We start from the raw sequence: 13,114 nt of genomic DNA on the forward strand, positions 1-13,114 counted from the left end.
CAACACCTGAGCCCCCGCTTTGGAGCTAGGCTGCTGCTATGCTTTTCTGCAGCACTTTTTCCTTTACAGAGACAAAAGTACTGGCAAAAAGTGTCTGCTATCATTGTGCCCACTTAAGAGACGCACAGAGTCGTTAAGCAATTTGCCTAAGAAACAGGTGCCACAGCCATGGAGGAGGTGGCGGCAGAAACCAGCTCCAGCAGTTTCTTTGTGGGGGATACCTGGTTTTCCCAGCAAGCCAACTATCATCCTGTGCTACACGCCGGCTGGCGTTAACCTCCTGAGGAACCTCTGAAGGACTGGAGGTGCCACCCGCACCGCAGCATCCCTCCATGCCAAGGCAGTTGCAGCTCTGCCCGCTTACAGGTAATTCCAGCTGGGTACATGCAAGCGCCGCCATCCTGCCAGGCAGGCATCTGCTTGCACAGGAGCCGTTTAGCCAGTTCAAGAGCAAAACCAAAGGTGGGATGAAGCACTGGATAGTGCACAGGTAACCTGGCTCCCAAGTGAATTTTGGGTTTGTAGGGCTTGTCCTACCTGTGCCTACTGCAGTGTGCATAACACTGCAAGTGTATCTTGCATCAGAAGAAGGAGCAAAGACTCCTGCAGGAGATGCAGGACATTGGACAGTTGGTTAAACTGCCCTCTTAGCACTTGGGTTGGTCCCCCAAATCCCACCCTCAAATTGTGTAACCGTTCCCATTACACACCTGCCTACGAGCAGCCGGTCAGTTTTGCCAGGACCTCCCAAGACTGTCGGTAACGGTCTGGCAGCTTTGCCTGGACAAGGATGTGGAGTGCTGAATCTTTACCAAACACATTGCTTTACATCTTCATAGGAGCATTTTTCCTCTGAACCAGATAGTCATTATGCACTCTGACAGACAGATAACTCTTTTTGGATTAATAGATCCCTTAATCTATGATTTTACAGCTTTACTTATATACAAGTATCCACATATAATGCATGTCTGATAAAAAAGTATGCAAGCCATCTCTACATAAAAAGCTATACTCCTGAAAGAGGAAAAAACTGTGATGCATGCAGTGTTATTTCTCTCCATCTAAGAAGTCATTGCATGATTCATTAATCTCCACCCTGCTTTCTGCTCTCTACCAACACCCCTCTTTTCTGTCAACATAAAAAGAGCCATTTCTCAGTCACACCTTCCAGGTGCCAAACTTCTGGAAAGCCTTTCAAGACTAGGACATTCCTAGCTCAGATGTATAAAGACCATGGTTTGAGGTTGAATAAAATTTTTAAAAGGGTGGAAAAAAAAGCACCTTTACTATTCTCAGGATTAGTTTCGCTACAGCATCACCTAGCACGCTGGGTGGCTGCGGTGCCGGGAGCTGTACAGAGGAGCAGCGGGATGGGGGGTCCTGCCATTGGGAGCACGGCAGGGAGACAAGCGAGACACGGGAGCAGGAGGTGGAGCACTGGGATGCACGTTTTGCAGACAGGGAACAAAGCAAAGAGATTTAAGGTCCTGTCATACTTGAGAGTTTTATTAGTCCACCTGCAGCAGATATAGGACTGATTTTTTATTAATATTTTTTAAGAGAATAGGCATACCAGTAAAGTCCTAGTAATAAAAGGTGCCAGAATGGAATAAAAACTGAAGTATCTCTGTTCATCACACTCATGGACCCCATGCTCTTTAAACAAGGTCACACAAAACCAGTACTCAAACCCATATTTCTCCAGCCCCTTCACTGCCTCTGCTGAGCGGTACCAGCCCCCTCCCTCTGGCCCCGCGCACAGCGCAGCTCCTCTCCTCACCACGCTCTAACTTGGCTGTAGTTTGTCACTAGCAGCCAGCAGCAACTTCACCTTGAATGGCAACATCCTCCATCCACTCTGCGGCACGTCGCTGCCTGCCTGCTCAAGAGGAGCAGTGGCACGGATGGACCTCAAACCCAGACAGCCAGAGTGTACAACGTAATCAAAACAAAAAGGCTGAGAAAATTAACTTTAAAATGTTAAATGAGAAAAACAAAGACTTTAGACACAAGCTTGAAGACAAATTGTGCTCAGAGGATAAAGCAGCCCGAGCAGTTAGGTGCAAAGGTGCTGTGTTTACAGCGGTTGTGACGCAGAGGAGATGGCAAGTGAGATATTGATTTGATAAGCAGATGAGCTGAAATTCTGAATGCATTGGAGATGCTGATAGGAAAAAAAAGAGGTAGATGGAGAGACAGGGAAACACAGAAGAGACAGCTGTGTACACTGAGATGCATGAGATGTTACGGAAAATAGAAGGTCATCATGATCCATGAAATTCTCAGAAGAAATGGGAGAAGTGGAGATCGCAGGGAGACAGCAGATGTTTTTGTGCCAAGACAATGATGGAACAGTAATTACTGCGAGATAGAGCATCCTGCATAGTCACAGCGACAAAGAAACAAAACAAAACCCCAAACCAGACATGTCTGATTGGCAACTGGAAAAGGCTACAAAGAAGTAATAAGCATTTAGCCCTTCTATTACACAGGAGTCAGACAAGAGGAAGAAAGGGGGCACCTCTTCACTGCAGAACAAGAACAACGCCAAAGAGGTCAAGCTGCCGAGAAAAATCCATGTATTTATGATGTATTTATGTGGGTCCCTCATACGATAAAGCTGGGGGCTCAAAAGTAGGTTTTTCTCAGTTTTCAGGAGGAGGCGAGTCCAGGCCCATACGGCTGAGGCTGGGCTGTTCAGCATATAAGGAGGCAAGCGCTGCTTCACCATTCAGGGGCAAAACCAGGTGTCTCACTCAAGGTCAAGACCCAAGCGAGCAGCAGAGCCAGGAACAGACTGTGGCTACTGGAGCCTACGCACCTCAGGGGGTCTCGTCCCAGCTCAGCTGCCACTGGCCCAAGGGTCCAGAAGAGGACAAGCGTGGTCTGAATCTGGGGTTGGGGTTATATGCTTGAAAGCTCAGCTGCCCTTGTAAACTGCCAGCCCTGCGGTGTAGTGACAACCCTGCAAGTGGCAGCCACAGCCCCAGGACACCAAGGGGACCATCCCCTGCGAGACTGAGAGGAGCCAAAGCTCTTCAACCAGGGGACCTCTGGGCATGCCCAGCATGCACCGTGAGCCCCCATCCCACAGGCTTCAAAAGCGTCACTGGGAATACAAGTTTGCCTTAAACAAAGGCAGCTAAGGGAGGAAAATTAGAAACTCACGGGGACTGGAGCAGCATAGAGCACTGCAGGAGGGAAAAGGTGCCCTCACATATGTGTGTCTGCGTGAACATCACCACAGGTTCCCACGTTCTGACTCAGATCTGCGCAAGGGCCATTCTCCTTATTTTGCGAGATGGTTTATCCTCCAGTTTGCCACTCTGTGCCTGTTAGCACAAAGCTCACGAGGTCTGTCCAACCAGATGTACATGGTGCTCGCTGCCTTCAGGAGGAGGGAGAAAAGGAAAAGGAGAGGGCACTGGGAGCGCACTGTTTTTATCAGGTGCCAAGATATGGTTCCAAATACAAAAGCAACCACAGTTACAGTCAGTATTCAACATGTATTTTAAATCCTGGGCTGAGGAAGCAGCCGGGACAAACCAGCACGGCAGCGCTGACTTTGTTTGTTCCACATGACTTTATACCGGCAATGTCTGAACCTTCGCTTGTATGATGGGTCTCTATGGACACCTCTCTGTCTGCTTACAAGGGGCAGCACCATGCCACTCGACTTGGAGGCAGCATTGCCCGTGGCAGCCAGCGGTCCTGCCTGGCTCGCAGTGCCTGAGCACGGGGCTTCTCCGACAAAATGGGAGAGGCAGAATATGGCTCCTGTGAGTCCTCACCTCCTTCTCCCTCAGTGGTGAGAACAGGTCTGAATTATTTTTGTTGGGTCTTCAAAATCAAAGAAAGAACACAGTAATGATATATAGCATCATTCGCCTACAAAAAGGCTCCTGAAAGTGCTGGTTTTGTCTATGTCAGAGTAATAATATATGCTCAGGTTGCAATCTGGTTCTAAAATACAAATGGGCTTGGAAATATGAAAATAAGGTTTGAATTTATTGCTAATTAAACAAAATAAAAACACCTTCAGGCACTATATTTGCAGCATCTCAACAGGAACGTTTTCTCCTGACCCATTTGTACTTGTCCAGATGTTGCTTCTTTGTAAAAGGCACACTGAACTGTGTTTTTCAGTATCCACATTTACAAGTCCATTTTTCAGTGTGAGCACAATGCGCTTGCTTCATTTTTGCTAAAACTATCTGATTTAAAAAAAAATAATCTTGCTTCTGTGCACTGGGGTAGCTCTCAAGGAAAGGCACACCACAATCACAGAAGAAAAAATCAAGCAAATTCGGGGTCAGTCTCTGCAAGTGAAAAGGAACACTTTATCATCTCAAGTCCAGAACACTGTGTAAGGACAAACCTGCACAAGCAGAGATACAATCTGGACCTGCGAGCAGCGAGGAACATCCAAAGCATGTAAATCAAGGGCCTATAGACGCATCTTATGGCTCAAGATTATACGTCTTCCCTCAAGGACTGAGAGCCTGAATAGCTACTCTTCTTTTGCACTGTTCAGGCAAGAATAATTCAGGCTTGCTGATCAGCTGTTGGTGGCAGGACGCTCAGCTTATGCTCGAGTGCCATCTGCTGCCTCCCCTCACTCCCAGCACCGCGAAGATAGGACACGCACCGAGCGACATGCTTTGCTCCCTCCAGCTTTGCATGGGAGCTGAGTGTACCTATTTTCGTGCTTGATATCACCCCCAAATGCTGGTGGTCTCCTGGGGAAGGAATGGGACCAGGGGAATGTGTAAAGGGGACAGGGCAGGTACAACAAGGGAAAAAAAAGCACCCAAACCAACTTTTCTCCACTATGACTCTTTCCTCACCCATTTCTGGTTGTTTTTCAGGCCTCAGCAAGTGTCTGGGGACAGGACTGAACACATGCTGCTGTTCCTCATCATGTACCTGCACGCAACACACTGGTTTACGCCACAGAAGCACAGCCACGTTGCCCGCCCTGTCAGCAGAGCAATCCTACTTTATCATGTAGAAATGCAGTAGAAGAGTTAGAGCTATGGACTTGATAAGGCAGCCAAACATTTCTTCCAGTGGAGAACACATGTCTCTTGAGGAAGGGCTGGGTTCCCCGATGTCCCTCTGAAGGGTCCCCTCCACACTGGGGTCAGGAGAGCTGAGGAAGAAGGGGAGGCTGCAACACGGGCTGGAGGCAGCAGGAAGCACCAGCAGGCACGTTGGGCGATCATGGGGCAGCTGAGGGACCTCTGTCTGTGCTCCTGCGAATGATAATGTCCCTTTGTTACCCACCCATTGTTTTGCTCCACACGCTGCCTAATGGCAGGAAAAGGGGTCCCTCGCAGAGGCTGCAAGTGAGCAGAGCTCTGGACACCGGCAGACCCTGTGCTGCCTGGTGAGGACTGTACAGCAGCATTAAGTGAGGGAAAGGCAGCAGGCAGAGGACAAACCAGCTCTGGGAGAGGGATCTGTGCAGGAGGGCAGAGCCCAAGGGCAGGAGCCAGCTCACCTGAGCTCAGCCCAGCTCCTCGGCCATGTGCCTCTGCCTGTGTGTAGGGACCTGCTCTAGGGCAGCATGAGCACGTGGGAATCGGAGGAAAGATGTGACATATTTCCTAATGGGATTCTGTAATCTCTTCTGGGCGCTAGCTTCCAGCAAGTGTCTAGATGCCTGTAGCAAACCTTAGGGTCAGCTGCTCCTGCAGTCCTATGCAGAGCTTAGTAGGGGGACGTGATATAATCAAGAGCTGCTTACATTGCTATCTGCAGCTACAAACGGAAGGGCATTTCCTGAGAGGGCCAGAAAAGTGGTTTAGGTGCACTTGGAGAGAGACACAGACAGCACACAGGAGAGAAACACCGATCCGCAAATTACCTTGAAAGTGCTGTTTTCAAGAAATGGGGACACCTCACTTGAAACAGCATGAAATATCTTGTCAGTGTTCTTGAGTCCAAACTGCAGAGTTCAGGTACAAGAAAAGAACATCACACACGCAACACACAGAGTTTTGAAGCTGGGACATCAACTGCAAAAAACAGTGAGTCCCTTTGATCCTGTCTCCCCTCTCCCAGGGGAAGATTGAAAGCTCAGTGCAGTTGTGGCTACAGCTCTGCTCCTGTCATCTCCTCCTGCTCTCTGCAAGGATGGAGAATACCATCATAAACATCCAACCTCGTTTTTAGGCACCAAAACACACACCTGGGAATCTGCAGCAGCTCTGATGATACATTCTTGATTCAGCAAAAAAAAGGACAGCTTCTGGCATGCATTCACCTCAGAAAAGGCACTATAGGGCTACAGAAGGTCCAGGCCTGGGTATCAGGGAGGATGTATGGTACCCACCACCTCCTACTGAAGGAGCTAAATAGACCTCAGATGCCTCAGCCTGGAACAGAGGCAGGTGACAGGACAGAAGTCTATAAACTCGCAGGCAGTATAGACAAGTCAAAGCAGGGCCCATTGCTCACCTTCCCGCAGTATCAGGATGATGGATTAGCCAGGGATGCTTTCAGGCAATTTAGAAAACAAACAGGAAACACTTTTTTCACTCACACATAATTAAGCTGTGGAACATATTGCCACAGGATGTCGTGAAGGTCAGAAGAACAAATGGACTCAAAATGCCACTACACAAAGTCACAACAGGTAGTTTATACGTGTCTATTAAGTGCAATGCTGCATGCAGCATTTGGCCTAGAAGTCCCTGCATTGCTCATAGCTGGGAACTGGGAGTGTTTTGGGGCAAAACTGTTCTATGCAGGATCCATCTTTTATACTTTTTGCCCAAACTACCTGGACTGCCAGAGTAGGTATGGGCCAGGCAGACCTTCGGTCCGATCGGCTGTGATGACCCATCTCACATGGCAGAGCCCCATCACCCAGCACTTCTGTCTTACAAGAACCATTCACATTTCCCCTGGCAAAAAGCCCGAGCCCTGAGGCTCCCCCCCAAGTGTCTTCATATCCCCCCCCCGTTGCCCAATGCAGCCAGAATTTTTGTCTCTTGCTTTGCAGTGTTACCAGTTTTTCTTTCAAAGGGGGTGGGAAAGGAAGGGGAGAGGAAGCAGAGGTGATTGAAGCCAAAGCATAGCCCCTGAGGCAATAAACTAAATGCAAGACACAGGTTCTTTCTTTCCAGCTCAGCAGCCTCTGACAAGCGGGCTTCCTGGGGACAGCATCAAGACAGGACCTGATAGATTTGTGTGATGCAGTAGAAGGAAAGTAAAAAGGTTGTATCCATTATTTTTTTTTCTGTTTAGGAAAACCCCACTGCCAATGAAGTTTCCACCATGGAACCACACAGCCAGGTTCCCTGTTGTGCAGTGAGCAGGCTGCAAATGTGGGCTGGGAGAGGTAAGGAGCTGAACTGCTCCTTGTGTCAGTGGTTCAAGTGCCAGTGTCAGACAGGGGCACCATTATTCTCCATCTGCTCCAAAACCGCTCTTTGCTCCTCCCCTCCTCCCTCACTAAGGAGCCTTTGAGTCCATGTGCCAAAGGAAAATCACCTCAGGGCTTTGCCTAAGGACTGACCCTGGTGCTCAAGAGGGTCTGGCAGGAGGGTGCTGCTCGCCCCTGGGACAAGCTCCTGCTCAGCTGCCCAGGGCAGGAGGATGGGGGCAGAGGCTGCGAGGTGAGGAAGCCTCATGGGAAGCACCTCTCATCCTAGGAAAAAGCCCAAAGAGGGGAGGTCTGGGCTTCCAGGGGCTACTCGGCAGGGGAACGCCAGAGCGTGCCTCACGGCCGGCGGGAAGCTCTCCAGGCGGAAGTTGTAAATTAGGCATCTCCAGAGACCTCATTCATTTTACCTGTAATAAAATTACCACCTTTCAAAGGGAAAAGCCCCTTTGAAAGGCTTCAGTCAAACTAACCCTGTGGGACAGCTTGGCTCAGATGCACATATGCTCAACCTCAGGTCTGCAGCCAAGAATCATGCAGCCGCTGTGGGGATATGGATGGTATTATGAACAGCACAACCCCCTCAAAGCCCACCCCAGCTATGCTCCTGAGGTCTGACGGAGCACAGAGCACCACCACTGCATCTCAGATAGGAAGATGCAAATATAACTACTTTGTTTCAACCTCTCCTGTTCCTTTTTTGGAAGCCACCGAGGGTTCTGGAGCGGAAGGTCGCGCCAGAGGATCCTTCCCAAAGCAGCAAAACCACAGCAGAACACTGGTGTGAGGTGGAGACGAGTTAAGACACTCTCCATGTCCGTGAGGAACTACCACCTTCCCAAGAGGGAGGGCTGCGTTATCCGCCTCATGCGGAGCCGCACCGTCTCTGGAAACAGCTCACCGCAGCAAGCGAAGCTCCAGTCCAGCCACTTCCACACTTTTATTATTTTGTACTCCCATGGTCTGTCAAGGCTGCAGCTAGAGAAAGCAGCAACAGTTCTCTCCTCCTCACACAGCCACTAATGGTTTGTGGCGCTCTGTCCTGGTGTGAGTCTAGCCCCAGGGGATAAAGCTTCCCTGAGCAAAGAAAAAAAGCCCTGGAGACAAATTCAGAAGAAATTCAAGCAAACGCCTCTGGGTGCTGCATGCCCCTGCATCAGACTGACACCAGAGCACAGGCTTCTGCATTTTCTCTTGACCTTTCACCTCCAGCCTGTCTACCACACCAGACACTGGCAGGAGAGAGCTATAAGGTCACCGCCTTAAGGCTGAAATGAAAACCCTCCACAAGAGATTGGCTCCTGCCCAACAGAACTGGTTTAATTGGGGAGACTGCACCTACCAGAGAAGGTACCCAAGTAAGGCATTGCTGAGCTGCTGAACCACTCAAGTTACAGAGCCCAAGGACAGACAACCTGCTCTGCAGCCTCATGGCAGCTTTCTCCTTCCCTCAGCTAGAAACTCTGTCCAGGGAACGAGACAACTTGCAGGCAACTTGAAACAGCCAGCTCACACTGGCTGCCTGCAACAGCGGCAGAGCGCCGCTGTGCATGCACAGCTCGGCACGCCACGCGCCGCGCTCAGGTGCTCAGTCCATAACGGCGACAAACGCAGCAGCGGCCATGGCAAGTTCCGCGTCTGGGCGCTGGACTGGGGGGGACAAGGGGGGTCCCGGAGCCAGGGGAGCCCGAGGAAGCGCAGAGCGGCCCGGCAGCTCTCACGAGGGAGGCTGATGCGGCCTGGGCGCTGCCACGAGCAACCACGGGAGCTTTAACCGGCCCGAGGGAGCGCGAGCGAGCAGGGCGTGGCGCGGCAGCTGGCGCAGGCAGGGCGCTGCACCCCGCTCGTAGGCCCGCAGCCCGGGGAAGTGCTCTAGGCCTCTGCCAGGACGGCGGGCACTTACCACAGAGCTGAAACCAGTGTTCCCACGGCAAAAGCCCTGGAGAGGTCTGATGCACCCACCCACACGGAGCTGGGAAGGAAGGAGGCTTCGGTGCAGGCGGTAGGTTGCAACGACTGCCCCATCCCCTCTTCTGGTGTGAAGGTAAGTACCTGCACAAGGTGTGCACACGTTGACGACCTGTGGCGCCGGGTGGCTGCGTTGGAGGAGACCGTTAGAAGGCTGCGTAGTATCAGTAGAACTGAGGCAGAGAGAGATAGGTGGTTTCAGAACCACACCCCTGTAGCAGACACCACTGAGAAGGAGGCACCTTGGATCCTGGTGACCTGCAAAAGCAGGGCTCCACCTTCCCGTATCACGACCAACAACATATTTGAAGCTTGAGCGGCTGCAGACACCCACGAGCAAGGTCCGCAAGGTGCAACTGTACCAGCAGCACAGAGTGCATACCGTCAAAAGAAGGGACGAGTGCTCATAGGGGGTGACTGTTAAAAGGCACTGAGGCGCCCATCTGCCGGCCTGACAGGGAGTCACGAGAGGCTTGCTCCCTTCCGGGAGCTACGATCCGAGACATCGCTGAGAGGGTGCCGCAACTTGTCACTGGTTACTATCCTCTGCTACTCTTCCATGTGGGCACAAATGATGCCGCAAGCCAGCGCCTGGGCAGAACTAAGGAACACTATAAAGACACTGGGAGAGCAAGTGAAAAATATTGGTGCCCAAGTTACCTTCTCCTCCATATTACCTGTTGGAGAAAAATGGGCGACTAGAAATAGGTGAATAATGCAAATCAACTCCTGGTTACGTGGCTGGTGTCAAAGTGAGGGTTTTGCCTTTTATGATAATAGAATGTTCTTCAACCACCACAGGCTGCTAGGGAGGGATGGACTCCACCTGTCTGGAAGGGGCAAGGGAATCTTTGGCAGCAGGCTGGCAAACTTGGTGAGGCGGGCTTTAAACTGAGGAACCTGGGGGGAGGGGGACAAACTCGCAATGCTAATGCCATCATGCACAATGGGGGAATAAGAGAAGACAACCAGAGCAGTGATAAAGGCACTGTGGTGGCCTCATGCAATGGCAACCAGGAGACCAAGCACCTCAAGGGTTTGCATGGCTATAGTGGGTCCTCGTGCACCCCTCCAGGGAAACCTGCGTGCTCAAGTACCTTTTTGAAATGCCTGTACACCAACACACACAGCATGGGGAATAAACAGGAGGAACTAGAGGTCTGTGTGGGGTCGCAGGGCCATGATCTCATTGCCATCGCAGAGGCACGGTGGGACAGCTCACGTGACTGGAATGTGGTCATGGGTGGCTACAGGCTTTTCAGGAAAGAGAGACCAGCAAGGCAAGGTGGGGGAGTTGCTCTTTACGTGAGGGAGCAACTGGAATGCTTCGAGCTCTGCCTAAGGGTGGAAAGAGAACGAGTTGAGAGCTTGTGGGTAAAAATTAAGGGACAGCCAAAGATGGGTGACACCCTTGTGGGCGTTTGCTACAGGCCACCCGATCAAGAAGAGGAAGTTGATGAAGCCTTCTACAGACAGCTGGAAGTAGCCTCACAATCGCAGGCCCTCATCCTCATGGGGGACTTCAACCACCCTGATATTTGCTGGAAAAGCAACACGGCAAACCACGCACGATCCAGAAGGTTCCTGCAGAGCATGGAGGACAACTTTTTGATGCAAGTGGTGGAGGAGCCTACGAGGCAAGATATGCTGCTCAACCTTATCCTAACAAACAAGGAAGGGCTGTTTGGGGATGTGAGGGTTGGAGGTAGCCTTGGCTGCAGACCATGAGGTGGTGGGGTTCAGGATACTGTGTGGTAGAAGCAGGGCAACAAGTCAGATTACAACCCTGGACTTCAAGAGGGCCAACTTTGGCCTCTCCAAAGACCTGCTAGGAGGAACCCCGTGGGCTAGGGCTCTGGAAGGCATGGGGGTCCAAGAGAGCTGGACAGTATTCAGGGACCACCTCCTCCAAGCTCAAGATCAGTGCATCTAGGCCTAGGAGGAAGAAGTCAGGCGGAGGAGCCAGGAGACCTGCACAGATGAGCAAAGAGCTTCTAGAGAAACTCAAATGGAAAAGGGAGGTTCAACAGCATGTGGAAAAAGGGACTGGCCGCTTGGGAGGAATATAGGAATGTTGCCAGGGTGTGCAGTGATGTGACGAGGAAGGCCAAGGCCTACTTGGAACTAAATCTGGCAAGGCATGTCAAGGATAACAAAAAGGGCTCCTTCAAATACATCAGCAGTAAAAGGAAGACTAGGGATACGGTGAGCCCACTGCTGAACAAGGAAGGCTCCCTGGTGAATCAAGATGCAGAGAAGGAAGTTACTGAATACCTTCTTTGCTTTGGTCTTTACTGCTAAGGCTGGCGCTCAGGCATCTCAGCCCCCAGAAGACAGACGAAAAATCTGGAGAAAGGAAGACTTACCATCGGTTGAGAAGGATTGCATCAGAGATCACCTACGGAAGCTGGATCCTCACAAATCCATGGGCCCCAATGGGATGCACCCATGAGTGCCGAGGGAGCTGGCAGATGTTCTTGTCAAGCTACTCTCCATCAGCTCTGAAAGGTCGTGGAGGAGAGGAGAGGTGCCCGAGGACCGGAAAAAAGCAAATGTCACTCAAATCTTCAAAAAGGGAAAGAAGGAGGACCTGGGAAACCATAGGCCAGTCAGCCTCACCTCCATCTCTGGAAAGGTGATGGAGCAGTTCATCTGGGAATTCATCTCCAGGCTTGTAGAGGAAAAGGTGGTTATCAGAAATAGCCAACATGGATTCACCAAGGGAAGGATCATGCTTGACCAACCTGAAAGCCTTCTGTGATGGCATGAGTGGCTGGGTCAACAAAGGGAGAGCAGCAGATGTTGTCTATTAGCTTGACTTCAGTAAGGCATTTGACACTGTCTCCCATAATATCCTCCTCATAGGCAAGCTAAGGATGAGTGGACAGTGAGGTGGACAGAGAATTGGCTCAGCAACAGAACTCAGAAGGTCACGATCAATGGAGCAGAGCCTGGACAGAGGCCTGTCACTAGCGATGTTCCCCAGGGGCCTGTGCTGGCTCCAGTCCTGTTTAATATATTCATCAATGGCCTGGACGATGGGACAGAGCATACTCTCAGCAAGTTTACTGATGATACCAAGCTGGGAGGAGCGGCTGATACACCAGAAGGCTGTCCTGCCATCCAACAAGACCTGGACAGGCCGGAGAGCTGGGCTGATGAGAACCTGACGAGATTCAACAAGAGCAAGTGCAAGGTCCCGCACCTGGGCACCAACCGCCCCATGCACCAGTACAGGTTGGGGGTGACCTACTGGAAAACAGCTCTGTTGAGAAGGCCCTGGGAGTGCTGCTGGACAGCAAGGTGACCCTGAGCCAGCACCATGCCCTTGTTGGCCAAGAAGGCCAACAGTGTCCTGGGCTGCATTAAAAGGATTGTGGGCAGCAGGTTGAGGGGGTTTATCCTCCCCCTCTACTCTGCCCTAGTGAGACCACATTTGGAGTCCTGTGTCCACTTCTAGGTCCCCAGTTTAAGGACAGGGAATGGCTTGAGCAAGTCCAGGGGAGAGCAACCAAGATGATCGGGGGATTGGAACATCTCCCTTATGAGGAAAGGCTGAGAGACCTGGGTTTGTTCAGCCTGGAGAAGAGAAGGATGAGGGGGGATCTCATCAATACCTATCAATATCCAAAGGGTGGGTGTCAGGAGGATGGGTCTAGACTCTTTTCAGTGGTGCCCAGTGACAGCACAAGGGGCAACAGGCACAAGCTGAATCACTGCAAGTTCCAGCTAAACATGAGAGAAAAACTCCTT

The sequence above is a fragment of the Phalacrocorax carbo genome, chromosome 17, assembly GCF_963921805.1.
Source record: "Phalacrocorax carbo chromosome 17, bPhaCar2.1, whole genome shotgun sequence".
Classification (NCBI taxonomy): domain Eukaryota; kingdom Metazoa; phylum Chordata; class Aves; order Suliformes; family Phalacrocoracidae; genus Phalacrocorax; species Phalacrocorax carbo.